Below are 27,536 nucleotides of genomic sequence, written 5' to 3'. Positions count from 1 at the left end.
GCTATTGGCAGGTTTCTATTTTGACCTTATCCAGCATTTCCATTTTTCTCTGGACTTTTGATTGTGTGACTCCTGGTGCATGTGAGTCCATTTCATGCTTCATTGGAGAGTCCCACAAAATGCTGTTAAATCAATTAGGTTGAGGGGAAGGGTTGGGAGAAGGGGGAGGCGGAATCTCTGTGACTCTGCTGTTCAGACCCGGTTGTGGGACAGCAGTGGCAGGGGCTTCAATCCACAAGCTGCTGAGCTGGGTGCAGCATGGATCCACGTGGATCCTGCTTCCGATGTGAACAGCATCCAGTAGAGACAGAGACGGGACTTCCGTACACAAAGCTGAAATACCCGGGATGGGGTGTGAAGTGTCACAGCAACAATGCCAAGAAAATGCTCTGAGAGTTTAGAGAAGGGAGGGTAGACTCCTGGTGGGGTGTGCGTGGTGATGGCAGGCAGAAGGGATGAGGGAAGGTTTTCTGCAAGAGACAGTGTTTGGCCCTAGGTCTTGAATGGTGATGGGGTCGGCTGTGCAGAGAAGGTGGGAAAAGTATTCTGGGAGGCAGGTGTTTCTTAAGTCTCGGCAGAGTCTGGGAAGCCAGAGCATGTATGTTAAATAGTAACTCCTCTGGCTGAACCAGAAGCTGCACAGAAGGCAAAAACTGGGGTGTGAAGGGGAGTCTGTGGCCTGGATCCTGGGAAGCCCAAATGCCAGTCTGGGATGCATTTAGGTGCAGTGGCGAAGAGTCCTGGATGTAGTCTAACCCTCTGGGTTTGAAATTCGGCTTGCTAGCTGAGTGACCTTGCAAAGCTGCCCCATTGGCATTCAGTTTACCCTCTCCTTGACCCTGTAGCAAAGCTGCAACAAGGATTCAGATAAACTGTGTAAAAAACTTCACACAGGTACGTGCTAAGCATTCAGTAAGTGGTAACAGCTATATTTGGGGAAGGAAATGGCAACCTACTCTAGTATTTTTGCCTGGAAAATCCCATGGACAGAGGAGCCTGGCAGGCTATAGTCCATGGGTCACAAAGAGTCAGACATGACTTAGCAACCAAACAACAGCAACAACAGCTATATTATTGTTATTTTTGTTTTTAATTGCTAGACAGTAAAACTGCAAGAAAAGTTATATTGAAACATTTAAGAAAGAAGGATGGAATATACTTTGGAAATATCTGGGATCTTTTGAGCACTTTGGTGAGCATCATTTATTAATGAGTTGTTCATGAGAACAGATACTTTATTTTTGGTGTGTCAAGGGTATAACACCATTTATCCTGAGTCACAGTGAACCACTGTATAGACAGGAATATTGAATTTTTTTTTTTTTTAACAAATTAGATAGTTTAAGCAGAAGAACAACTCAATTTGGTTCTGGAAGGGGAACACATGTACACCCATGGTGGATTCATGTCAATGTATGGCAAAACAAATACAATATTGTAAAGTTAAAAAATAGATAAATAAACTAATTTAATTAAAAAAATAAATAAATAAAAATAAAATAAAATAAAGATTTATTGAGAATTATGCATCAAATACCAAATTAAGCAGTGACAGCACAAAGATGGGTGGTCCATGGTCCCAGCTGAGTAGGGAACACTAACATGAAAATAAACACAAAACATAATAACTTCAGTAAATGAAGTTTGTACAAGTTTCTAAATTTAAGAAATTATTGAAATAGCTCTAGGTAAAGTACTTACTGCTACCTGGTGACAGCATACCTAGGCCTATACTTTTTAAAGTAGTACCCATCCTTTTCATGGTTGAATCAGTAAATTTGAAACAATGGAATTAAGGCAATGAAATCACTAGAACCCTAAACGTTATAAAGGAAAACACCCTGGAGTTTTGTTATATTCTGAGGGACTACAGTTCAGTGCTGGGAATTCTGAGGACACTTGAGATACCATGGTGCAGGCTGACAAGCAATTGGATGCTCTGTCTATGCACCCTTATACATAATGATTCACTTAGGGTGGGAAGAGGGTATGGTCATTGTCAATGCTAGGCTTCCTCTGAGCCTAGCGTTGTCTGTGTACAGCACTTCACAGGTGCCATCTCTTTTGACACTCAGCAGTAACCCTGTGGGGTGAAAAGTAGAATTCCCCATTTTACAGACAAGGTGGCAGAACCAGAGAAACAAAGCAACTTTCCCAAGGTCACTGAGCAGAACAGGTATGTCAGACTCTAAAGCCCTGTCTGCATTTGCATTCTAGACTCTTGAATATTACACTTGTGAGGCTGACAAGGAACAATTTTTAATCAGCCTAACGCAAATGTATTGCATCCTTGTAAAGAAACATTCCGTTTGCGGATGAATCATTGATCATTCACTCTACACGGAGCAGGAAGGTAGAGGTGGCAGTTGTTTCTCTCCAGCTGTGTGAGGTGGCGATAACTAGCTCAGAGAGTGTCTGCATCCCTCCCTGGTTTCTGACTGCCTGGCACCCCAACCAGGGCCCTTCTCTAAACCTGGCTGCTTCCGGGGCGGCCTCCCTCCAGGTGGCTCTGAGGTGCGAAGGCTTCATTTCAGCAGCCCTGCTCCTCATCCCAGGGCCATTGAGCATCCCGCACTCTGCATGGGGGCACGTCTGACCCAGCACAGTACAAATGCTGACTTGCTCGGTGCTCAACAGTCCAACAGTACTCTGTCTCCTGAAACCCACCTAAAACCCACACAAGTAAGGACTAACTAAACACCAGATGTGTCAGTAAGAGGAATAAAGGTGGTTACACTGCGCATTTGCATTGTGTTTTACGGTTTATGGTGAGCTTTCTCATGCCTTCCTAAGGATAGCGAGGTACTGTGTTGTCATCACAACAGCTCTAAAAGGAAAGTGTTCTTCTTATCCAAATGTTACCCAAAAGGGAACTGGCACCAAGAGACTATGGTTTACTTAAGATCACAAAAGTAACAAGCGGCAAAGCTAGGGTGTGAGCTCAGGCAGTCCAGCCCCAGTAGCCACCTCACATAACCACTAAAGGACATTGCCCTCCGTTGTGTCAGGTGGTCAGTCCCTCGTGGACTCTTCCAGCCTCACTCGCTTGTGACTTTGTTGGTCTGTGTAGCGCTCTGGTGGGTGAGACCACTGTGTAGACTTGTCTATATAAACTGGAAGCTGACTAGACACATACAGGAAGGGAGAAGGCATGGTGAGAATGGGCATCCTTCTATCTGGAGTTGGGGTGAGATGACATGTGGGGTTGGGGGAGCTCTTTTCTCTCTGGTGGAGAAATGAAGGGGATGTGAGCCTGTAACACTCAGCATTTTCAGTTGTCAAACTTGTCTATGTGGACACAGTGATATTTTCAACAAATGCAAAGGAAAAATATTTCAACCGAGGAAGAGGAGATTGTTTCTTAGAGACTCAAAGTCTGGTCTATTGGGCTTGCTAATCACATGTGTCTGTTTAACTCAAAGGCTATTCTTTGTGTGGGAATCAGGAGGGTGAGAGGAAAAGTACAAGCCAGGCTTCTGTTCTCCACTTGTGAGTTGGGAATTTTTTTAAAACGTATTCTTTTATCGGAGGAAAATTTCTTTACATATTGTGTTGGTTTCTGCCGCACAACAGCGCAATTTGGCCATAATTACACACATATCCCCTCCCTCTTGAGTCTCCCTCCCCTCCCCTCACCCCACTCCTGTAGCTCATCACAAAGTGCCAGGCTGGGTTCCCCGTGTTTGAGTTAGGATTCCTGAGCATAAATTCATTTTCTGTCTTCCTGAGTCATGAACCGAATGGCATGCACCCGGAACATTTGCCGGTAGTTATAAATAGTCTTGGCGAGGTGGGGGGCCCTCTGCTGAATCAGGGTCTCCCAACCTCTCAGCGAAGGACACTCCAACCTGGACTCTTTATCAGTTTTACACCAGCCTCTCCCAAACACATTCCTTTCAAATATTTGAAACTCTGCCTTATTATGTATTTATGAACAACCCTATGCTGAATGCTTTGAACCTGTTCTGTGAAGACACACACAGCTGTAAAATTTGTTGCCCACCCCCAAAAGCTTACTGTTTGGTGAAGATAAGCACATGGCACAATCAGTGAATGCTACCTGAACCTATGACCTCCTGCTCCTCATCAGGGCCCGAGTCCTTATCTTAGCCTTCCTTTTATGATGATGTTTTTCTTTCTGATAATGCCGACTCTGTGGCACTTTTCTTCTTCTGATTGCATTCTGATTTTCCTTTTCTCTCTCATTTTCTTCTATTTGTGATTACATCTGCTCCCCAAATGGGTTACCAAGTCCCAATTCTTACTTATCTTTCTATTTTCTTTTTCTTTTTTAATTTTTTTTTGATGTGGGCCATTTAAAAAAGTCTTTATTGAATTTGTTACAATATTGCTTCTGTTGTTTATGTTTTGTTTTTTGGCTTCCAGGCATATGGGTTCTTAGCTCCCAGGCCAGGAATCAAACCCACACCCCCTGCATTGGAAGGTGAAGTCTTAACCACTGCGCTACCAGAGAGTCCTGGCAAAGCTTTAACATACTGTATTTTTTATGATCCTTCTTTGGAAATTTCCCACCAAAAATTTTTTTCCCAAGAAAATACAGAATATTACTATGGTCAATAATTGCATTTAAAGTCCACCAGCTTCTCATGTAGAATATTTGACAAAAAACCCCATATTTGCAATTTATTTAGAAGTATATGTCTGTGTATTTCATATGGAATGTATCATAAACTCCTTAATCTATAAATTGGGACAAACCATGAAAGTCCTGTTAAAAATGGGATTGGACAACTGAGATATGAAATTGTATGAACAGAATAATCCCAACTTTAGGAGACCATCTATCTATATTCTATAGTAAATCAAAATAATGGCACTGGCCTGCAAAATTCATCTATGTTTCCAGTTTCTATCTTGATGAAAATACTTACATTGACCTAACCAAAGAAATAAAACTTATGTCTATTTCAAAACATTTTAAAAAAATGGGATGGGACACCCATAATCAGAAAGAACTTGTCAACTAAAAAAAATTCACAACGTGAGAGTTGCAAGTTAAGTTTTATTTGGGGCAAATGAGGACTGCAGCCCAGGAGACAGCACTAAGATAGCTCTGAGAAGCTGCTCCAAAAATGCAGGGTGAAAGGATAGCATATGATTTGGGTAAAGGAAGAGTACATGCAATCAAGCACATATTTTTTGTAGAAAGTTTCTGCTGGTCTTGTGAAGCTTCTGATAGTTATGAGAAACAATCATCACCGTGAAGGATTTTAGTGCTTTTCTAGGTATGAAGTGAAAGTGAAAGTGAAGTCACTCAGTCGTGTCCGACTCTTTGCGACCCCATGGACTGTAGCCTACCAGGCTCCTCCGTCCATGGGATTTTCCAGGCAAGAGTACTGGTTGCCATTTCCTTCTCCAGGAGACCTTCCCCACCCAGATATTGAACCTGGGTCTCCCGCATTGTAGGCAGACGCTTTACCATCTGAGCCACCAGGGAAGTCTGAGGAGATATAAAAATTGGTCTCATAAAATCAGCTCCTGAGAATATCTAACTATCTGAAGACCTGTCCTGCAGTTTCCTGGAGCACAGAGTGCCTCATTTCTGCTCTCCACCCTGAATTCCTTCAGTGGGTGTTGAAGGTCAGTGGCTGCAATGGCACATGATTTAGTCCTTGTAGATGGCAAGCACCCATGGCAAGTGCCAATTTATGGTTGACAAACTACGCCCAAAGACTTCATAGATTAACAAGGACTAAGATTGCCAATTAGTGAAGACTTGGATACTGGAGTATAAAATTCTCTGCTGGCTCTTTTTTCTTTTTCTTCTTTTTTAAATCTTGAGGAAGCCCATCCAATATCTAGTCTTTTAAACCCATGGCTTTTATGTAGATCATTCCTAAGTGCTCATCATTCCCAGAAACTGATGTGTCCCGCTGAGACCTTGAACGCAGTGTACTCTCCACTGAGCTGCTCTTTGTCTCTTCCAGACTTGCTTGCTTCTCCTTTTGTTAAAGGCACCACCACCCTCCTTCATTCCCAGACCTAAAACTGTAATTGTATTTGGCTTCTTGTTCTTCCCCAGAATATCCTACAATTAACTTATCTCTGAAATTCCCTGGTGGCCCAGTGTTTAGGACTTGGCGCTTTCACTGTTCAGGACCCAGGGTTCAATTCCTGGGCAGGAAACTAAGATCCTGCAAGCCACACCAAGATACCAAAAAAAAAAGGAAAAAAAAATTTTTTTTCTTATCCATATTGCCACAGCTACAATCTTGAGTAAGTCTTTGTGCCTCTTAGTAGGACCAGCAATTGTCTTTTTATTTTAAAATAAAAGGATAAAATATAATCCATATATTATATTTAAAGGTTAAAATTTAGGGGTTTTAGTATAATATATTCATAAGACTTCCATTATCACTATCTAATTCTATATCTGAGCTCTAAAGGAAGGGTCAGATATGGGAAAAAGTAAAGTCACTGGGATAAGACGGAAATGAAGTGGGGGTGATGTTGGAACCCCTTCACGATCAGATCTCCAAGCAAGGAGGCCAAGGTACAGGAGCCCTGGCATCCGGTTATAATATCAAGCTGATGTCTCTGTAGCACATTTTATCTTTTTTTATTGGAGCATCATGGCATTCTATGAGGCAGACAAGTCAGCTATTATTACATCCACTCAAGAGAAGAAAAAACAGAGATCCGCTGAGAGGTGCCAAGACTCGTCCAAGGTTATGTAATGGGTTCCTGCAGCTCTGGTCTGGACTCCAGCCCAAGCTCTTTCTAATGGGCCACATTTTTTCCCCCTAGAGTAAAGAGATGACGTTGGACCCTATCTTAGGAGATGTAGATACATGAATTAGAAACGTATCTAGGTAGAAGCAAGCACCTTTCTTTTGAAGTATTCCTCAAGCATAGAATAAACACTAAACTTGAACTTGGCCATTTAGTTCTAGTTCTGCTATGTATCTGTTTTATGATCTTGAGGATCTCATTGAACACTTCTCAGGCTCAATTTTCTCACCCGTAAAACTGAAATGATAATAGTTATCTCACAGATATGCTGTGAGGCTAAAATCAGGAAACGCGTATGTAGTGCTATGAAAACTGTAAGGTATGAGACTAATAGAGGTTGTTAAGCTTTTCCTTTGACTAGCAATGGATTCTATGGATGGGGGTCCAGGGCTGTACTCATGTACAGGCTCTCTCAAGCTGGTGAAGTATTTATTCACCCATTCAGAAATAAATTTCTATCTGTAAGCCATCCAATGTGTGGTACAGCCTGAATGGACTTAGATACATGCTGATGTGATAGTGAGTGAAGGAGTGGATCCTTGCTAAGATCCTGAATTTTTCTCCTGCATTTGCTCACCTGGACCAACTCCCGAAAAATGCTGCAGAATGAGTTGCTTCCAAGCTGGTGTCTCACACAGCATAGTTGGAATAATCATAAAGATTGCTGTTCTCTTCTTTTCTTCCCTGGCTCTCCAACTGGTGATGGCACAGAATACTTTGGTTGGATGATCCCATAAAATCTGTGGGGAGTGGCGTAGTGGACCTTGGGCAGAATAAGGTGATTCAGTCTGTGACAAATTGATTTTCCTCCCCCTGTGCACTCACATCATCTCCTTTTGCATTCCAGTGCACACTGGATCTAATAAGCTGAGCCTGGTCCCTGAATCATCATTTTTTTCTGTCCCTCTGAGTTCTGTGAGTGTCTTTTTACCAGACTTCTGGAATATAATCCCTGGCAGCCCTTCTGAATATGGCAAACTGAGGGTGGTGGATGGGATTTTGGAAGGTTCTTTTAATTTTGGAATCATTTAATACATTAAAAATTTGTGACATAATGGAAGTACTTCCATTCTTGGGGCTTTACCTGGCACACAGGTTTATTCCTTGCAGCTCTCAGCTCTAGCCAATGAGACCTTGGGGGTCACGCTCATTCCTGTCAGTACTGCCCACTCAGCTCTCTATGGCAAAAGAATGCATACAGCTCAGTACCAAAAAACCAAACAATGTGATTGAAAAATGGACAGAGGACCAAAATAGGTATTTTTCCAAAAAAGATATACAGATGGCTAACAGGCACATGAAAACATGCTAAACATCACTAATCACCAGGGAAATGCAAATCAAATCACAATAAGATATCACTTCATACCTGTCAGAGTGGCTATCATAAAAAGGTAAGAAATAAGTATTGATGAGGATGTGGTAAAAAGGGAACCCTTGTGCACCATTGGTGGGAATGTAAATTGGTATAGTCATTACAGAAAACAGTATGGATGTTCCTCAAAAAATTAAAACTAAAACTATTACATGACCCAGTAATTCCACTCCTGGATATTTATCTGAAGACAATGAAAACATTAATTTGAAAAGATATATGTACTTCAACATTCATTGCCACAGTGTTTATAATAGCCAAGATATGGGAGCAATAGATGAATGGACCAAGAAGACTTGGTATATACATACGACGGAATAATACATACTCGGCATAGAAAAGAATGAAATAATGTCATTTGCAGCAACACGGATGTACCTAGAGAATACCATACTAAGTCAGTCATACAAATACAGCATGTTTTTACTAATATGTGGAACTTTAAAAACAAAGCAAATGAGCAAATATAAAAAAACAGAAACAGAGAACAAACTAGTGGTTACAGGAGGGGAGGGAAAAAAAGTGAAGGAGATTAAGAGACACAAACTGGAAAACAGATTTACATAAAAGAGATACAAACTACTAATTATAAAGTAAATAAGTCACAAGGATATAATGTATAGCACAGGGAATATAGTCAATAATATAATAACCTTGTATGGGTCATAATCTATAAAAGTATCAAATTATTATGTTGGATACCTAAAACTAGTATAATATTGTAAGTCAAACATACCTCGTTAAAAAGCTAAGTGAAGTGGTAAAAATTATAGATTTTATGTTAGATGTAGTTCAACCACAATTTTTTTAAAAAAGCTGCATCTTGGTCAGCACCATCCCAAGTCTGCCTGTTAAGGGCAGTTTGCATGGCCTCACTTAGTATATGTTCTCAGTGATGCAGTGGGACCTGGCACTTGGCTGGAGCTCAGATCCAGAGGACTTTTCAGGTTTTTGTTTTATTTCAATCCAATCAATCATTAAAAAAAAAAATCCCATATCCACCAGATGTCAGGGATGGTTCTAAGCACTAGGGAGGGGAGTGAAATTTAAAGCTATTTCTCTGCTTCCGTCTGGTGGAAGCCATCTTCATTTCTCTCCTATAGTTTACATCATATTTCTTTCCAACACAAAATCTCCCTGCTTCGCTCAGAGTAAAAGCACCTGTCCTCTCCTTGGCCCATCTATTACTCAGTCCTCTCCCCTCCTACTCTCCCAGGTTCACTGGGCTCCAAACTCTCTGGCCTCCCCACAGGCCTAGGTACACACTCACCTCAGGGCCTTTGCACCAACTTGCTCTTCCAAGCACTTACTACAAGCTGTACTAGTCCATGTGATCATTTCCTTACCTCTTTCATGCCTTCATGAAAATAACACCTCACTAATGGATTTTTGTCTTTTTTGTTCACTGAAGTATATTTAAAAAACAAACTAAGTATTTTGGATCAGGGTACAGCCTATTAGCAATGTCGTGCTAGTTTCAGGTGGACAGTGAGGGGACTCAGCCATACATATACATATATCCATTCTCCCCCCAAATTCCCCTCCCATCCAAGCTGCCACATAATATTGAAAAGAGTTCCCTGTGCTATGTAGTAGGTCCTTGTTGGTTACCCATTTTAAATATAGCAGTGTGTAAGACAACCATAAGTTTGTTTCTAAGTATGTGAGTCTCTCTGTTTTTTAAGTTCATTTGTATCATTTCATTTTAGATTCCAACACATAGGGGATGTCATATGATAACCTAAATATCCTTCAAGAGAGGGATGGATAAAGAAGATGTAGTACATATATACAATGGAATATTACTCAGTCATTAAAAAGAATGAAATAATGCCATTTGCAGCAGTGTGGATGGGCCTAGAGAGTATCATACTGAGTGAAGTAAGTCAGACAAAGAAGGAGAAATATCATTTCACTGAAGGATCTTAATCAGCTGCAACAGTGCACTCAGGAGATAGGTCTTCAGTGAACAAATAAAGGAAGGAAGGAAGGAGAGACTTTGCCAGGTAGTGTGGGAAAACAGGACACATGGTTAAGTGTGAAATCTTTTCTTTTCCCATGGTCCTGTTCTTTTTCACTTGCATCTCTTTGAGCTCTCGCCCAAACCTACCTTGTGCTGTATGGATAATATTCACCTCTATCTCCTGGCACCCTGGACAAATGCTGCATGATTCCTCCAGCTCTTACCACCAAGTTCTGCATGCAATAGGCACTTAATACATTGTGGGTTGGCTGAAGAAGGATCTGAGTCTCGCAGACAAATAGTTAACAGTTTGGGGGGTTGATGATGGCTGTGGGCTGTCATATTCAGGGAAGGAAATCTGGAGCTGGACACTGAGTCTGGAAGTGGGAACAGAAAGGGAACTCCTGGCAGGAGAAGAGAGCAGAGGGCTGGAGGCTGGGATGCATTTGGGGCCTTTGGATTGATTAAAGTTTCCTCCTGGGCAGGAAAAGAGTGTTCACACCTTTTGTTACCCTACTTTCTGCACTGTTGCCCATCTTCAGTGTCTGGCTCCTTTTCCTTCAGCTCACACTTTTGCCTTCTCTCTGCCCCAGAAATCGCCTGTGGGCCTTGCGTCATTGGCCAACAGGTGTTTCCATTCATTGATCCAGTGTGCTGGCCAACTGAAAAACTCATCTGATGCCAGGAAATTCCCTCCCAGACTTTCCTTTCTCTCCGTCCCCATTTCTTCTCTATTGAAGACCCGCAGGCCACTCCTTCCTTTGTTCTGCAGTGGACGTGTTACCCTCTCTGTCACTGGGCTGTCCTCCTGTAAGTTTGTACATATCTGTTTCCTCTGCTGAGCTGTAATTCCCTAGAGAACAGGGTTGTATTTGTATCTTTCATCATATCCATATCTTTTATGTGGCTCATAAATTCACCGACCTGTGTGTTGCTTTGAGTGTATTGCAGAGTGAATTCCCAGATGGATGCTGCTCTGTGAGGCAGAGATGGGCACAGAAGAGTGGTCCATCTGACCACGTGGAAACGGTGGCTGATCCTTTAAGGGGTGCACTTCCCAGGGAGACCGTAACAATTAATAGCATTTAATGTGTACCAGGCAGTACGCCAAGCATTTCTTGTCCCTCATCTTATTTATTCTTGAGAACAATCCTGTGAGGTAGATTCCATTAGAATCTTGGAATCTAGTTATGCTTGTGCTGAATCCTCCCAACTCCACTATATTGGGTTGTTTTAAGCTTGGTGAGAAGACCCTTCATAACTTTTAGGACTCACTTCACATGCCACCTTCTTAGGGGAGCCTTCCCTGACACCCTGTGTCTAAAGCATCCTCTTCCAGGGACTTCCCAGCCTGTCCAGCAGTTAGGACTTGATGCTTTCACTGCCATGACCCAGGTTCAATCCCTGGTTGGAGAATGAAGATCCCACACACCACACGGCACAACCTAAGTAAATAAACAAACAAATAAAGCATCCTCTTCCTGCCATCAGCCTCCATCACAGCACCCCATATCTTTCCTTCCGAACACTTATTACAAGTTGAAATTACTCATTTATTTTTATTTTCTTTTCTAAATTTTTCCTCTCCCTTCCTCCCAATGGTAGTTCCACAAAAAAAAAATGGCCTTGGTTGGGTTGCCCAGCATGTTGCCTGCAGTGCTGTGCAAAGTGCTGGCACACAGTAGGCACACACACATGTTTCCTGAATGAATGACTCTGACCTAATCATTTTATACCTTATTTAATGCCTGTGAAATTGTATGGGCTCAATATATGTTGATACCTCAGGGAGGTGCTTTAAGTATTTCTCTCTGTGTGATTCTTTCACGTTCAAAAAATATGTTCACAGTTGACTTTTCCACAAAAATGGACAAAGAAGCTGTGGCACATATATACAATGGAATACTACTCAGCCATAAAAAGGAACACATTTGAGTCAGTTCTAATGAGGTGGATGAACCTAGACCCTATTAGACAGAGTGAAGTAAGCAGAAAGAGAAAAGCAAATATCATATATTAATGCATATATATGGAATCTAGAACGATGGTACTGATGAGCCTATTTTCAGGGCAGCAGTGGAGAGGCCGACAGAGAGAACAGACCTGCGGACACAGAGAGGGTGGAGAGGGTGGGATGAAGTGAGAGAGTAGAATGGAAACATTTACATTACCATATGTAAAATAGATAGCCAGTGGGAATTTGCTGTAGGATGCAGGGAGCTCCAACCAGGGCTCTGTAAACAAACTAGAGGGGTGGGATGCGGTGGGAGGTGGGAGGTGGGAGGGGGGTTCAAAATGGAAGGAACATATGTATACCTATGTATACATAGCACCCCACATCTTGACATATGACAGAAACCAACACAATATTGTAAAGCAATTATCCTCCAATTAAAAATAAATAAATTAAAAAAATTCTTTTAAGCTGTTTTTTTTTTAATATGTTGTACCTACTATATGCTGGTAGCATATATTCTTAAGTAGATAGTATAAGTGCTTTACAAATGTTATCATAACAACTCTGTGAAGTAGGTACTGTAATTCCCATTGAATAGATAGGTTAAGTAATTTGCTTAATTTTAAAAATGTTATCATAACAAACCTGTGAAGTAGGTACTGTTATTCCCATTGTATAGATAGGTTAAGTAATTTGCTTAAGCCAATAACTGGCAGAGCTAGAATCTGAACCCAAGCAGGCTGGCTCCACATTCCGTAGATGTCATGCTTAATGTTTCTCTTCAGTCCATTAAGGAGGAAATGGGTAGCAAAGGGAGGAGAGGAGGTTATCATTTATTGAATCTCCACTAGATCCAGGAACTCTGCTAGGTCCTTTCAATTAAGTTTCAAAATTGGATATTATCCCAATTTTATAAAATGAAAAATTGTGGCTCAAAGAGATGAAGTAACTTGCTGAAAGTTATATAGATCAATAGTAGCAGAGTTGGGATTCACACTCAGATCTGTTTGGTTGTAGAGTTCTGTTTATTTCCTCTTCTTTATGTCAAATGGAAGCTAATTAGAGCAGGCCCAGAATTAGAAGAGCTTGGTGGCTCAGTGGTAAATAATCTGTCTGCCAATGTGGCAAGGCAGGAGATGTGGATTTGATCCCTGGATCAGGAAGATACTCTGAAGAAAAGGGAAACCCACTCCAGTATTCTTGCCTGGGAAATCCCATGGACAGAGAGCCTGGTGGGCTACAGTCCATGGGGTCACAAAAGTCAGATAGGACTTAGTGACTAAACAACAACAAAACCAGGATTAGAACCCTGGCTCCTCTTCTGGAAGGGTCATGCTCCTTACACAAGACCAAGATGTAGTCTCCCTAATTTTACTATAATGGAGAAGCAGCTCTTCTCGTTGCAACGTGGTTTCTCTTTGCATCTCTGCTGAGCACAATTGGTCAGGCTCTGGCTCATGATGGAACCAGCCCTTGGATAGTTATCAGAACAGTCTGCTCAGCCTCTCTGAAACTCCCTGCCTAAATTATAAGATTGGAAGCACTACTGTGCATGGTTCCTGCCTCAGCGGCCTCTTGCAAAGACCTAATGACATTGTGTACAAGAAAGGAATTTGGAGACTACAAAACTCTATGAAAGAAACACAGAATAGTGGTGCTTGAAGAACAAGCCCTGGGGAGGTAAGGACAAAAACCTGGCAGAACTTGTGCCTTGGTAGTTTTGAGTGATTCCTCTGTAGTTGTGGCCTAGATCTAACTTCTGTTTCAAAGTCATGATTTTCAGGTCCATTTTTCTCCAACTGGCCTTTCTATACTAAAGATGGTTAGCAAAGCAAAAATCACCATCCACCCATCCATCCATTTATTCATTATATAATAAACATCCCAGTTACTGGAGATAGGATACAGTGGGAAAAATAATGGATCTCCCCCAGCGTAGTCCTAATGGAAAGATGTGTTTGTTTATGTATATGTGTGAGTGTGCACACACATGTATACACACACAGATTTAGTATATTATTGAACACTTAAAAGTCACTAAAGTAAAGGACTTCCCCAGTGGTCCAGTGGTTAAGATTCCTCACTTTCACTGCAGGGGTCCTGGGTTTGATCCCTGGTCAGGGAACTAAGATCCCACATGCTGCATGGAGTGGCCAAAATAACCAAAAAGTAAGCACTTTACATACCTTTTCTTATTTCATCTTCACAGAAACTTGATAATAAAGAGATTATCCTCCCATTTTATAGATGAGCAAACTAAGGCTTAGAAAAGTTAAGCAACTTGGCTAAAGCTCAATGATTAGAAAGTGTAGAGCCAGGATTCATTTTAAACTGTAACTCCAAAGCCCAAATACCATTCTGATGATTGCACTAGACTATATGAATATAATTGCTTTAAACTTTCCCCCTTTTTTTCTGGAAGTTTATATAGCCTTTGCTGGCATTTATCAATCATAAAACTATGGGCATCAGGCAGATTGTGAAAAAAGGTTACCTGGGAATGGCTCAAGAATGTATCTTAGGGGCTGGTATGAGCTAGGATGAAAATAACATTGGCCTATAATGGAACTAGGAGATTCCCAGGTGGCACAGCAGTAAAGAATCCACCTGAAATGCAGGAGACAGACACAGATTTGATCCCTGGGTAGGGAAGATCCCCTGGAGGAGGGCATGGCAACCCACTGCAGTATTCTTGCCTGGGAAATCCCATGGACAGAGAGCCTAGCAGACTACAGTCCGTGGGGTTGAAAAGATTTGCACACGACTGAGCAACTGAGCACACACGCATAATGGAACAAAGTCTGTAGGATGTAGGAACATCCCTACAGGGATGGATGAGTAATGTTTGGAAAGTAGCATCAGAAAGTAGCATATTGATGATTAAAAATCTAAGCTTTTAAGGATGAGCTCACATGGAAACTTCTTTTGCCTGACTGTACCTATCCATGCTCTATCCACTATGGTTTTACCAGGACAACAGAACTACCATGAGTGATAGGGAATAAGGGATACATCACAAACATTAAACCTCACACAGCAAAAAAAGGAAGAGAGAGAGAGAGAGAACCTAAGAAAGTCATTCAGCAAACACATACTCATCCATGGCTCTGCTGCCTTGAGATCATGGCAGGTCTCTCTGAGTTCATTCTGTTTAACTTATGTTATTTAAACTTATTAATATTAACATGTTAAGACAACAGTTTTCACAGCCAGAAACAATATTTCTTTGGAAAGAGTGCAACATTGGGTCAGACTTCCTCACTGTGTGATTTGGGCAAATAATAATGGCTTAATAATGGCGGCTCTCATTCATTAAGGGCTCACTGTATGCCAGGCACATTGCCAAGTGTCTTACATACACTGTCTCATTTATTAAAATCAGGTACCATTATTACCCCATTTTGTAGAAGAGATAACTGAGGCACAGAGAAGACTCATCTATAGTCACATAGTAAATAGTGTAGCTGAGAACCAAACTCCAGTTGTCTGACTCCAGAGCCGATGTCGTAGCAACTCCTCTGTACTTGAGTGTAGCTTTCCCACCTGCCAGTTGGAACAGTAACATCTAATGTTTCATTTTTGTATATGTTGGGGACAAAAAATGTTAAAAAAAATCTCGAATATATCTGGCACTTCATAGAATCTTGATAAATGGTATTTTGCAAAAAAAAAAAAAATTCTTGCTTTTCTCAGGGCTTTTGTGCTCTGTTTTTTTTAGCCTCAGAGATTCATTAATCGAATTTATTGTCCCTGCCTCATTTAGCTTGTCAAGTCATTTGGCAGCGGCGATCACTTTGCTGGTAAAGTGGTTCTCAGGCTCTGTGCCTGGCTCTTCCTCACCATGGTGTGTGTGTGTGTGTGTGTGTGTGTGTGTGCTGTGTGTATGCACAGTGAGAGTGTCTGTACCAAGGTATGGGGGAGAGCTGTGATGTGTTTAAAGCTGTGTATGTTAATCAATGAACAGGAGAGGCAGGAGGTTTTTGAGCCCCTTTGCTGGCCTGCCAGATGCAGGGTACCTCAAAGTCACTGCCTGTTCTTGAGTGTCCTGGCCTCCCTGTCTCAGTGGCCTTCCTGCTCCACTCAGGTGTGGCTCTCTGAAGGGTGCACTCACTGTCATTATCGTGATCCCTGCAGCAGGCAGCTGGAGCCACAGCCAGACAGAAGAGACAGGAGCCAGAGTGCAGGGTACTTCTCAAGGTCGCAGAGCTTGGTTGTCTGCTTCACAGCCCAGGTCCCTTTAAAACAATAAAATAGTTTGAGCTTACAAAATCTAAACTAATGGAGAGGGGCCCCTCTCTGCTACCTGCTTTAATGGGGACTGCCTTTGACGCCTGTGCTCTGCTAAATATGACAGGTCCTGTGTCCTGTCTCTTCTTGGAAGAGCTTGTCACCCTTTGGAATCAAGTTAACCTAGTTACCTTGTGACTTTATCTCTCTGACGGGCTCCAGAAAAGATACAACTGTTTAGATTATCTAGTTTCTTCTTACTGTTAGATTGAAAGAAAGCTTCCCTTTGCATTTTTCTACATTCTAAGTGGGCTTCCCAGGTGGTGCTAGTGGTAAATGCAGGAGATATGAAACGCCAGCTTGATCCCTGTGTTGGGAAAATCCCCTGGAGAAGGTCATGGCAACTCACTCCAGTATTCTTGCCTGGAGAATCCCATGGACAGAGGAGCCTGGTGGGCTACAGTCCGTGGGGTCACAAACAGTCACACAGGACTGAAGCGACTTAGCATGCACGCATACATATCCTAAGTGACATGAGACCCTGCAGCTAGGCAGTTCTTGTTTATTTCTCAGAAACATTTGTAGTCAAATATTGGCTGGGCTGTAGTCATCTTGAGGCTTGACCTGGGTAGAAGTTCAGGATGGTGCACACACAAGGCTATCTGGTGTGGTTGTTGGCTGTGGTCACCGCTGGGGTAGTGGCTTGGGCTTCTCACAGCAAGGTGGCCCAGCTCCAAGATGCAGCATCTATAGAGCGGGCATCCCCAAAAACCCAGGTGGAAGCTGCCAGGCATCATCAGCCTACCTCGGATGCAGCAGCACTTCTGCCATTCCAGGGCCAGCCCCATTCACCATGTGAGAAGCCCACACAAGGGCACGAGTACTATGGTTCACGGGGGGGCTCATCTTGGAGACAGGCTATACCACAATTAAAAATGGGCTCCGCATCATTTTAATTCCTGCCATTTACTTTGCTCTTTAGCAAAATTCTCATCTGAGGGGCATGCTGGTACAGTGGGTTATTTTACTTTTATGAGACTCAGGTTCTGCAATTATAAATTGGGGATAAGAGAATAAGACTCCCTTGGTTATCATTAGGAGGGAAAGTCATCATTTAGGCACTCAGAAATGCTAGTTGTTATAATTGACTCAGATGTTTTGAATGCTAAGTACAGGTCTGTACAAGGCTCTCTACACATGTTATTTCATTTAATGTCCCAAATAACCCTGTGAGGGATGTACTAGGCTTATCCTCACTTTACAGATGAGAAAGCTGAAGGTCAAGAAGTTTTAAAAGCTCATCTAATGTCACACAGTTAAGAAGTAGAAGATCCATACTTTTAATCATGGCATAGATTGTCTTTATAATTATTATCTCCCTCAAAAAATGGAAGTTTCTTGAGATAAACGATTTTATATTAATAATTTTTTGTATTCATCCTAGTGCCCAGCTCAGAGATAGGGACAGAGTAGATGCTAAAACAATGAGATTTGTTACATAGATAAGGGAGACTAATTGACAGCATGCATGGGATATAGAAATTCTCATCTAGCACAGTGACTTGCTATAGGGCTCTCTTGGGAGAATTTTTTTAAAGATTTTTTTTATTTTAAAATTTTTGGCTGCACTGCTCTGATTGCGGTATATTCTTTCTCTGACCAGGGTTCAAACCTATGTCCCCTGCCATGGAAGAACAGAGTCTTAACCACTGTACTACCAGAGAATTGGGAGAACTTTTTAACCTCCTTTGTACCCTTTCAATGAAATTCTCAAGGTCAGAGAGAATACCCCCTGTTGGCTCCAGAGGAGGAGGGCTAAGATTGATTGTATTTACCTATTTTTACTGTGGTGAAATCTTATCCGTTTCAGCCTGATACCAAAGCCCGAATAGTCTCTACACTGACATTTGTTTCAGAGACTCTTTACAGACTTTTAAATATCACCTAGAGCTCTGTAACTACACTGTCTGCCCACATAGGGCATATTCAGATTAATTAATACTCTAAAAACCTTGTGGTTTGATACAAATCTCATCCTGTCCTGCATCCCCAAATCTCTGAGTCCCAACTAATTCTCAAAAGCTACTAATCAAAAAGGCATTGATAAAGGTTTCTGTGAGGTTAGTGAGAGAGGTACAAGAGAAAATAATGACAGGTCACTCTGTCCCCACACTACCCTTTGGAATTCTGTTTCTATGAACTCCCATAATTAGTTGGGGTTTTTTTTATTAGTCATCTTGAAATGAAAAGAGTCATGATTTCCTGCAGGATTATAAATAGTTATGGAGTGGCTGACCTCGACCAGAAATCACGGCTTCTGTGGCCAGTGTTAGATGTCAGGAGGAATTAATTGGAGAAAGAGATACACAGCTCTGCAGAAAGCACGAAATTTCTGAAAACTCTGCCCAGAAAGGACTTGGAAGGGCCAGAGACATGGAAACCCTGAGACAGATCACGGCCTCTGTATTCTCTTACCCAGTGTTACTGCAGGATGCTGTCAGAGCCACCCAGCTGGGTGCTCACATTCAAATAACCCCTGCCCACTCCCAGACATCCCTTGCATACCTTGATTGAGAATCTATGTGGAATGAGGGGTAACAGAAATGTTGGTGCTACTATTATCTCTTTTGTAGTACCAGTTCTGATGATAGCTTTAGATAAAATCATCTGGGAAATCTAGGTTTAAGGAAGGGTTATGGATTCTTAGAACTAAAAGGTATGTGAGATCACAGATTCTCAAAGTGTGTCCGTGGACCCATGTAGATTCTGAAACCCTTGTAGGAAGTACGTGATGTCAAAACCTGTTTTAACGATAAAACTAAGATCTTACTTGCCCTCTGCCATTTTTATTTATTTATTTTTTCACAGTGTCGACATTTGCACCAATGAGGCAAAAGCAGCATAGATAAAACTGCTGGCACTTTGGTGCAAATCCAGGTAGTGAACCCAACTGCTCTGGTAGTTGGGGTATTCTTTACCATCATGTACTCACCATGATGCCAAGACTCACAAACAATGCCTCTTTCACATAAGACTGTTCTTAATGAAGCAGTGAAAAGTATTAATTTAATTTAGACTTGGCTTTTGAGTATACCTCTTTTTAAATGTTCTGTGCGGTAAAATGGAAAGAACAGTACACATAAAACACTTTCATTGTATCCTAAAGCAAGGATTGCTTAGTTGTCTAGGGAGAAAGCAGTTGTGCCGCTGTTTGAATTATGAGCTGAATTAACCAGTTTTTCCCCCCCAAGAAACTCCATTTTAAAAAACACTCCACTTTAAAAAAAGTGACTCTTAATCTATGGTTATTTAGACTTGGATATTTGGCAAACAGTTTCTCAAAACTGAATGAAGTGAATTTATCACTTCAAGGCAGCTTACTGGCAGAATTTGTTGTAGTCATAAAATACACATTTTCAAGTGAAATTTTCAAGTGAAAATTAGAATTTTGAAGCTCTTGTATCTGGCCCCATGACCCTGGACAGCGTCCCAATAGTTACACTCTTTTTATATGAAATTCATAGTGATATTAGCAAATATGATCCTTTTTTGTTATTGTATAGTGAGCTATGTTAACATTGGGTTCTCTTTGGAGGCTTTATTTAGCTTCCTATACCCTCTTATTTGGTGAAATGAACATCAGCTTGGGCAAACTCTGGGAGATGGTAAGGGTCAGGGAGGCCTGGCGTGCTGCAGTCCATGGGATTGCAAAGAGTCAGATACGACTGGGCAGCTGAAGAGCAGCAACAACCACCTTCTCATTTTACAATGAGAACGCTGAGTCCTCTGAGAGATAAGGAGATTTGCAGAGATCAGGGGGCTGATCTGGGGTCAGGAAAGGTGAGACTCTCTATCTCTACTCTGACCAATCCATGGTTTGGAAACTCGGCTTGAGACCTCTGACCTCACAGGCAGGACCATTTCTCCTAACCCTTGTACCTCACTCACAGAGCTGCCACTGTACACACAAATCCAAGACACTGATGACATCATATTACCCCGATCCATTGACTACTGTATGCACGACACCATCTTGAATTGTACAACATAGTGTCTCTCCTTTCTCAGTGATCAGAGACTGGGAGTAATACTCTATTCAACAGTTTTGAGGGCGTCAGAGCCACATAGTTTCAAGAGTGATTCATAGATTCATAGATTCATTCAAGAGTGAATGAATCATCATTTAGTTCATGTCCAAGTATATAAGGTAAGACCACACGATGCACGGCCTGGGTCTGTAGCATCCCCACTGTTATGTATAATGTACACCAAAATTTGATGTTCTTTCTCAAGAGTTCTTTTGTCCCATCTACATATCTCTGGTCACTATAGTGCATTCCATCCCATCCCTCCATCCCACAAACTCACCCCCAGGCTGTATATATATCGTGGTTCCAGGGACACAGTAACCATGAAGGCTCTGCCTGTTAGAATCTGCGAGGATGGACCATGAGCGGGTTCCTGGAAAAACAGCAGAGTTTTGCAGCTGACAATCAAATGCTGTCAGGATTTAATACTCTAAAAATAAGAAGCAAGCAAACACTCTCCTTCCCAAATCCATTTCTCCAGGAGATGGCTTTTGTAGTGAGCTAAATGGTGGCCTCCAAAAAGGTGTGTCTGTGTCCTGATCCCCAGAACCTGTGACTATTACCTCATATGGCAAAATAATGATATTGTTGTTGTTTAGGTGCTAAGTCGAGTCCGACTCTTTGCGACCCCATGGACTGCAACACCCTGGGCTTCTCTGTCCTTCACTGTCTCCCAAAGTTTGCTCAAGCTCATGTCCATGCAGGGGGCCTGGATTTGATCCCTGGTCAGGGAACTAAATCCCACATGCTGCAACTAGGAATTTGCATGCCACAACTAAAGATCCCACATGCCACAGTGAAGACCCAGCACAGCCAAATAAATAAATATTAAAAGAAAAATTTCCACCAGGGAAATGATACAAATTCGATTATGTGCTTGTAGAAGTGTAGGTGTTGGCATCTGAGTTTACAGGCATTTTTTCTGAACCAACATGGCCCTTATGTCCAAAGAAGAAAACATTGGTCCATCCTGGCAGAAAAGTGTCCAAGTTCAATGTAAAGCTCTGCATCTTGCCACAGAGATGATGGCTGACAATGAATCAGAACAACACCTTAGTTTGAGCTCCACAGTTTTATCCTAATATTAGTCAGGCAAATGTGTCCTGAAGACAAAGTGACAGGTGTCTGGACAAGGAAGGGTATGACAGCCAAGGATTCACTTTGCTGTTTGGTCCTTTGTTTTGTGCAGTGTTCCAGAATGCCTTAGGAAACTGTTGGAATCAAGACTAGTATCAGCACGATGGCAGAGCCTATGCAGCGAACCCCCAGGACCGCATTAGTGGTGACTGCACTCATTATTGCAATGCAATGGATTCGGACACTAACAAGCAGGAAGATGGCAGTTGAATCTAGGTACCAATCACATTTCATCTTCCTGTGTTTGAGTCTAGGCCCAGGCAGGATTATGATCACAGCTCTAGCAATAGTGAGAGCTTCACATATGTGGGTGATCCCAAGAGGTTAGAATTAACGTTTAAAATCGAGGCAGGAAAAAAAAGGCTTAGCTGATGATGCTCATAATGGACAGTATGACAAATGCTGATCTTTCTATCTTACGATGTTTTAAAAAAGGCTTCTTTCATCAAAGTTCATCAGCATGGTATTCATTGCAGAGGAAGTTTTTGGAATACTGATGTACACTGGCTAACCAGCATATATTGCACACCTGCTGGGAGCTAGGTCTGGGGGAGGGGGACAGACTAGAGAGATGAGAAAATTGCAGTAAGTGCCCTGCAAAATGTCAGTCATTCAACTGATGGACCATTTGGGTAACACAGGCCTGGAGAAGTGGATATAATACAGGGGCAGGTGTGGTCAGATCTTGACTCATTGGAGTAAACAAAGGGCTCTGGAAACAGAGAAGGAAGCCATCTGTGTATATGATATATAGCGCAGTGTAAAGAACATTACGTGTGGGGACAAATAGATGATGTTAGGAATCCTACATCTACCACCCACCGATGTCTTCACCTTGGGCAAGTCAGCCTGACCTCCCTAAGCCTCGGTTTGCCCATCCCTGAAATGGAGTATTGTATTTATCAGCAGAGTCTTAATGAGAAATGGATGAGATAAAATGTATACAGTGTCTAATGAAGTAGCACATAGTTGGTGCTCAAAAAATAATAGAAAATGTTAATATAGATTTTTAAAAAATATTTATTTATTTGGCTGCATCAGGCTTAGCTGCCCCTTGGCATATGGGATCTTAGTTCCCCGATCAGGAATTGAACTCTTGTCCCCTGCATTGGAAGATGGATCCTTAACCACTGGGCCATCAGGGGAGTCCCTAATATAGATTCTTCAGTAGGGTATTGCTATGCTATAACTTCTTTTCTCTTTCTAATAAAAAGTCACTATATCCTGGGGTATCTTAGAACTTCTCCAAAAACAAGTTCTGATGTGAGTATTTGTGCCTCAATAAACTGGATGGACAACTCTATACCCACGCAATGTGTTGGGTGATGACTCATGAGCTGAGATACTGGACCTGGGAAAGGATCCTAAGTTTCTGAATAAACAGAAGATGGAAGGAAAGCAGATTGGGTCTCTGGGCTGGAGAATTAGGGGAGAGGGTCTTATGAAGGGGCTGCAGGCAACCTCAGAGACAATCTCATTGTGCCTCCTTGTAGTACAGTAGAGGATCCTGAAACCCAAAGAGAAACGATTCTGAGACTCTTAAAGGCAGAGCTGAAGCTGCAACCTAGTCCATGGATTCTGTTGCTTTTCTCTTTCCTGTTCCTCATTTCCTAGAGTCCCTGAAAGCAGATGGCAAAATCTGCTGATGATTCAGAATCATTGAGCTTAGAAAATCAAAATAGATTTAACTTCTGAGCTCAGCTTCTCTGCTTAGCTATGAGAAACCACTACTTACATTCCACTGAGGAACAATTATGTAGCCATAACAGTGCACTTGTTTGGACCCATGGCAATAGTCCCTGGTTCCATGTGTTTGCTGGAGCATCTTGAATGGATTCTAGTTGGCTGGTTAGTTGACTGACTGAACTCTGTCTCTGAACTCTGACTAAACAAAATGATGTTCAAATGCCAGAAATGTCATGGTATAATTTGGAGAAAGAAATTAAAAATCATAGATGTAGAAAAATGTTGGAATACAATTATTACACAAAAACTGCCTATTTAAACCTATGGTTTGAGAGAACCCAAAAGACATGCCCCTCACCAAGCCTTGGGTAATATGCTGGAGAAGAGAGAACCAGCATCTTTGAAAAGTGCTTGAGTTACTATTTGTGAAGACCAGGGCTGATGATCAAAGGCACTGCAGTTGGTGAGCCTTCTTGATTTCACTGAGACTTTGTGGACCAGTGGTCACAGCTGTATTCTGTCACTGGAGGCATTGGCTGTGCACAGAGTGAGCCTTGCAGAGGTGCTGGCCCCAATGGTCTGAACATGAATCAGAATGGTACTTAATCTCACAGTGCTTCAGTTTCTTTTTTTGTAAAATAAAGCCACATCTCTCTAATTTGCTTAAAAATGATAAATCCACCGTACTTACCTAGCACCTGGCTCATAACAACTTCTAAATAAATGGTAGCTGTTATTTGCAATTATGGGATTCTCAGTTCAGTCTCTCAGTCATGTCTGATTCTTTGTGACCTCATGGACTGCAGTACACCAGGCTTCCCTGTCCATCACCAACTCCCGGAGTTTACTCAAACTCATGTCCATTGAGTCAGTGATGCCATCCAACCATCTTATCCTCTGTTGTCCCCTTCTCCTCCCGCCTTCAATCTTTCCAGCATCAGCGTCTTCAAATGAATCAGTTCTTCCCATCAGGTGGCCAAAATACTGGAGTTTCAGCTTCAGCATCAGTCCTTCCAATGAATATTCGGGACTGCTTTCCTTTAGGATGGACTGGTTGGATCTCCTTGCTGTGGGATTCTGGTGGCTGAATATTAAGGAAATATGTTTGTTGTTGTTTTAGTCGCTAAGTTGTTTCTGACTCTTTGTGACCCCATGGCACTGTAGCCCACCAGGCTCCTCTGTCCATGGGATTTCCCAGGCAAGAATACTGGAGTGGGTTGCCATTTCCTTCTCCAGGGGGTCCTCCCCACCCAGGAATCAAACCTGTGTCTCCTGCTTGGCAGACAGATTCTTTACCTCTGAGCCATTAAAAGTAACATTAAGGAAATAAAGGGAACCTTATTTTCCCTTTCCCTTCAGACCCTCCCATCCCCTCTCTCTACTTGTCTTCTGAGAGGGAGAGCCTCTCAGGTTCTTTTAAATACCCCTTTAAAGACACTGGGCCCACCTACCCAGATTGTCTAGGATAACCTCCTGATTTTACAGTCAGCTAATTAGAATCTTTAATTCTATCCCACAGTCTTAATTCCCCTTTGACAGGAAGCCTATAGAATTCATAGAATTCATAGAGATCCTGGGATTAGGACATGGACATTTATGGGGGAGGCACTATTTTATCACCCCCACCAATTAGGTGTATTACTTTAGGCAAGTTACTCATCTTTAATTCTCCTTTGCTCATGTGCACTGTAAGAATAAGTATCCACATGTTGCTGAGGTGCTCTAAGGACTAAACGCAATAACTACACATCGAGTACTTAGAACCACACCTTCTTCCTTCTTCTTCTCCAAGTCGCTCAGTTGTGTCCAACTTTTCGCGACCCCATGGACTATACAGTCCATGGAATTCTCCAGGCCAGAATACTGAAGTGGGTTGCCTTTCCCTTCTGCAGGGGATCTTCCCAACCCAGGGATCGAACCCAGGTCTCCCACATTGCAGGTGGATTCTTTACCAGCTGGGCCACAAGGGAAGCCCATACCTTTGCACATAGTAAATGTTCAGTCTTGGTAGTGTACTCTTTCCTTCCTCTAAAATCAACAAGTACCCAACATAGAATTCCAAAACCTATATCCTGAACCTTAATATCCTTAAATGATGCTGACAGTGATGTCCTGAGACATCGAGGCCTCTGCTCAGAGTCTGCCTTGTGCGGAGTCACATGTTCCTCTCTTGCACTCTGGGCTACCCACGCACACCATCCTCGAGGTTTTTGGCACTTGGCAGTGATTGTTCTGGGAAGGAAGTGCTCTTCTGTTGTCCCCTGGGGGGACAAATGAATCACTGAGTGTGAGCCTGGCAAATGGTTCATTCTTCTAAGAACAGCGACAGATATCCAAGAGGAAAGAGTGCTGAGAGCCTAGAGACCTGCTTTGAACACAAAGGAAAATAGCAATGATATTTACTATCCCAGGTGCCCTCACACTTCTGATGTCACTTAAACCTCATAACTGGGGGAAGAGGGGATGAGAGCCTCCAGCACGAGGCCACTAGGGAAACTGAGGGATGGAGATTAATGACTTGGCTGCTGTGACACTGCGTCCCAGAGCCTGGATCCCAACTTCTCTCCACGCCCTTGCCTTGGTCTCCTTTCCACCAACAGAATGCAGGAAGAGGGGTGAGTGGCCCCATTTGAGTCTCATCTTCTTCTCTAGTTTGCCTTCTCCTCGGTTCCCACGTCCAACAGGGGGGCTCAGCACAGAGCACTTCCTGACCACACACCTGGGCAGGGTCCATTCACCAGGGCTCTGATGCCTGGCAACTACTCCATTAAAGAACTTGGTGCCTTATTACACTCGATCTCGCACTGTTGGCTGTCCTGCGTTTGATACAGTTTCCTCCTAATTCCATGAGTGTAACTGAATTAGTGAAAAGGGGAAAGAGGAGCAGGCAATCATCTATTCAGTGATTCTCACCTGAGGCAGAATCCTCTCCTGTACCCAGAGAACATGTGAACATTGTGTGGGCCATTCTGGTGTATTATGGTGGCCTGGCTCCGTGGGTGGGGAGGCCGATCATCGTGCAACGTGTGGGGAACTCACTCACTGCATGAAAACGGAGAACTGACTCACCCCAAATGCCAATCACGGCCCCCACAGAGAAACTCGGCTCCAAGTGGATAATCAGCACTTGTGAGATTAGGACTCTATCCAACAATCCTTGTGATTTATCTTGTAACTCTTCCTTGGATGAAAGGTAAAGAAGAATGTTTTTTTTCTTAAAATGATCAATTTCACAGCTCATTAGTAGGTAGCATGGTGTGGTAGACAGAGCCCGGGCTGGGGGTTCAGGGGGAAACAGCACAGGTTTTGAAGCTGCTCACATTGACACTGTGGCTGCAGCATTCACTAGCTCTGTGATCTTAGCAGGTTAGTTAGTCTCTTTGTGACTCAGCTTTTACTGTTTGTAAAGTAAGGACAGCTGTAGCTGCCTGGTTTTGCTGTGCCTGGCACATCATGCTGCTACTGCTGCTGCTAAGTCGCTTCAGTCGTGTCCGACTCTGTGCAACCCCATAGACGGCAGCCCACCAGGCTCCGCCGTCCCTGGGATTCTCCAGGCAAGAACACTGGAGTGGGTTGCCATTTCCTTCTCCAATGCAGGAAAGGGAAAAGTGAAAGTGAAGTCATTCAGTCGTGTCCGACTCTTAGCGACCCCATGGACTGTAAGCCTACCAGGCTCCTCCATCCATGGGATTTTCCAGGCAAGAGTACTGGAGTGGGGTGCCATTGCCTTCTCCCCAGGCACATCATGAGAGTCAGCCAAATGTTGTGAAAGTGAAGTCACTCAGTCGTGTCCGACTCTTTGCAACCCCATGGATGGTAGCCTTCCAGGCTCCTCTGTCCATGGGATTTTCCATTCAAGAGTACTGGAGTGGGTTGTCATTTCCTTCTCCAGGGGATCTTCCTGACCCAGGGATCAAGCCCAGTTCTCCCGAATTGCGGGCAGACGCTTTACCGTCTGAGCCACTAGGGAAGCCATCTACCAAATGTTAGATACTGTTATTAGAATCACTACCATCTTTCAGACCTTGGGCATGACACTTCTTGGCTCTGTGTGTCTGTTTCTTCAAAAGCAAGTGGGGATAATTCTGACTTCAAAGTGGTTTTGTAACATCAAGTGGGAAAACATATGTAAAGAGCCAAGTATGATGCATGTGGTGCTCATGAAAACCTCATGAAGGTACTATCCCCATTTTACACGTGAGGAAACTGAGGCACAGGAAGCTATATAATAACTTGGCTAAAGACACAGCCACTCATAAGTAGGAGAGCTGATATTTGTACCAAGGATGCCTGGCTCTAGATCCAGCATGTCCAGCCATTCCAGCCATTAGCTGCTTTTCATTAGGAAGC

General features: G+C 42.7%; 2 long non-coding RNA genes across 2 annotated transcripts in view; one reads left to right on the top strand and one right to left on the bottom strand.

Annotated features, from left to right (window-relative positions):
* Positions 1 to 25,237, top strand: part of LOC145509698 (uncharacterized) — a 49,426-nt gene extending 24,189 nt beyond the window's left edge. Inside the window, exon 4 of the long non-coding RNA XR_014056318.1 lies at positions 21,553 to 25,237. This is a non-coding gene — a long non-coding RNA (uncharacterized LOC145509698). The remainder of the gene's footprint in view (positions 1 to 21,552) is intronic.
* On the bottom strand, positions 15,400 to 26,521 carry LOC145509699 (uncharacterized). The gene is made up of 5 exons (XR_014056319.1): positions 26,100 to 26,521; positions 23,878 to 24,270; positions 20,644 to 20,736; positions 16,160 to 16,283; positions 15,400 to 15,591 (listed from the first exon to the last, which is right to left on the bottom strand). It is a non-coding gene; the product is annotated as an uncharacterized LOC145509699 (long non-coding RNA).
* Between the last annotated feature and the right edge of the window lie 1,015 nt (positions 26,522 to 27,536).

The sequence above is a fragment of the Giraffa tippelskirchi genome, chromosome 6 (assembly GCF_054371585.1).
Source record: "Giraffa tippelskirchi isolate mGirTip1 chromosome 6, T2T-mGirTip1v1.2.pri, whole genome shotgun sequence".
Classification (NCBI taxonomy): Eukaryota; Metazoa; Chordata; class Mammalia; order Artiodactyla; family Giraffidae; genus Giraffa; species Giraffa tippelskirchi.
The sequence above is the reverse complement of the archived record's forward strand: the minus strand, read 5'-3'. Positions and strand labels throughout refer to the sequence as shown.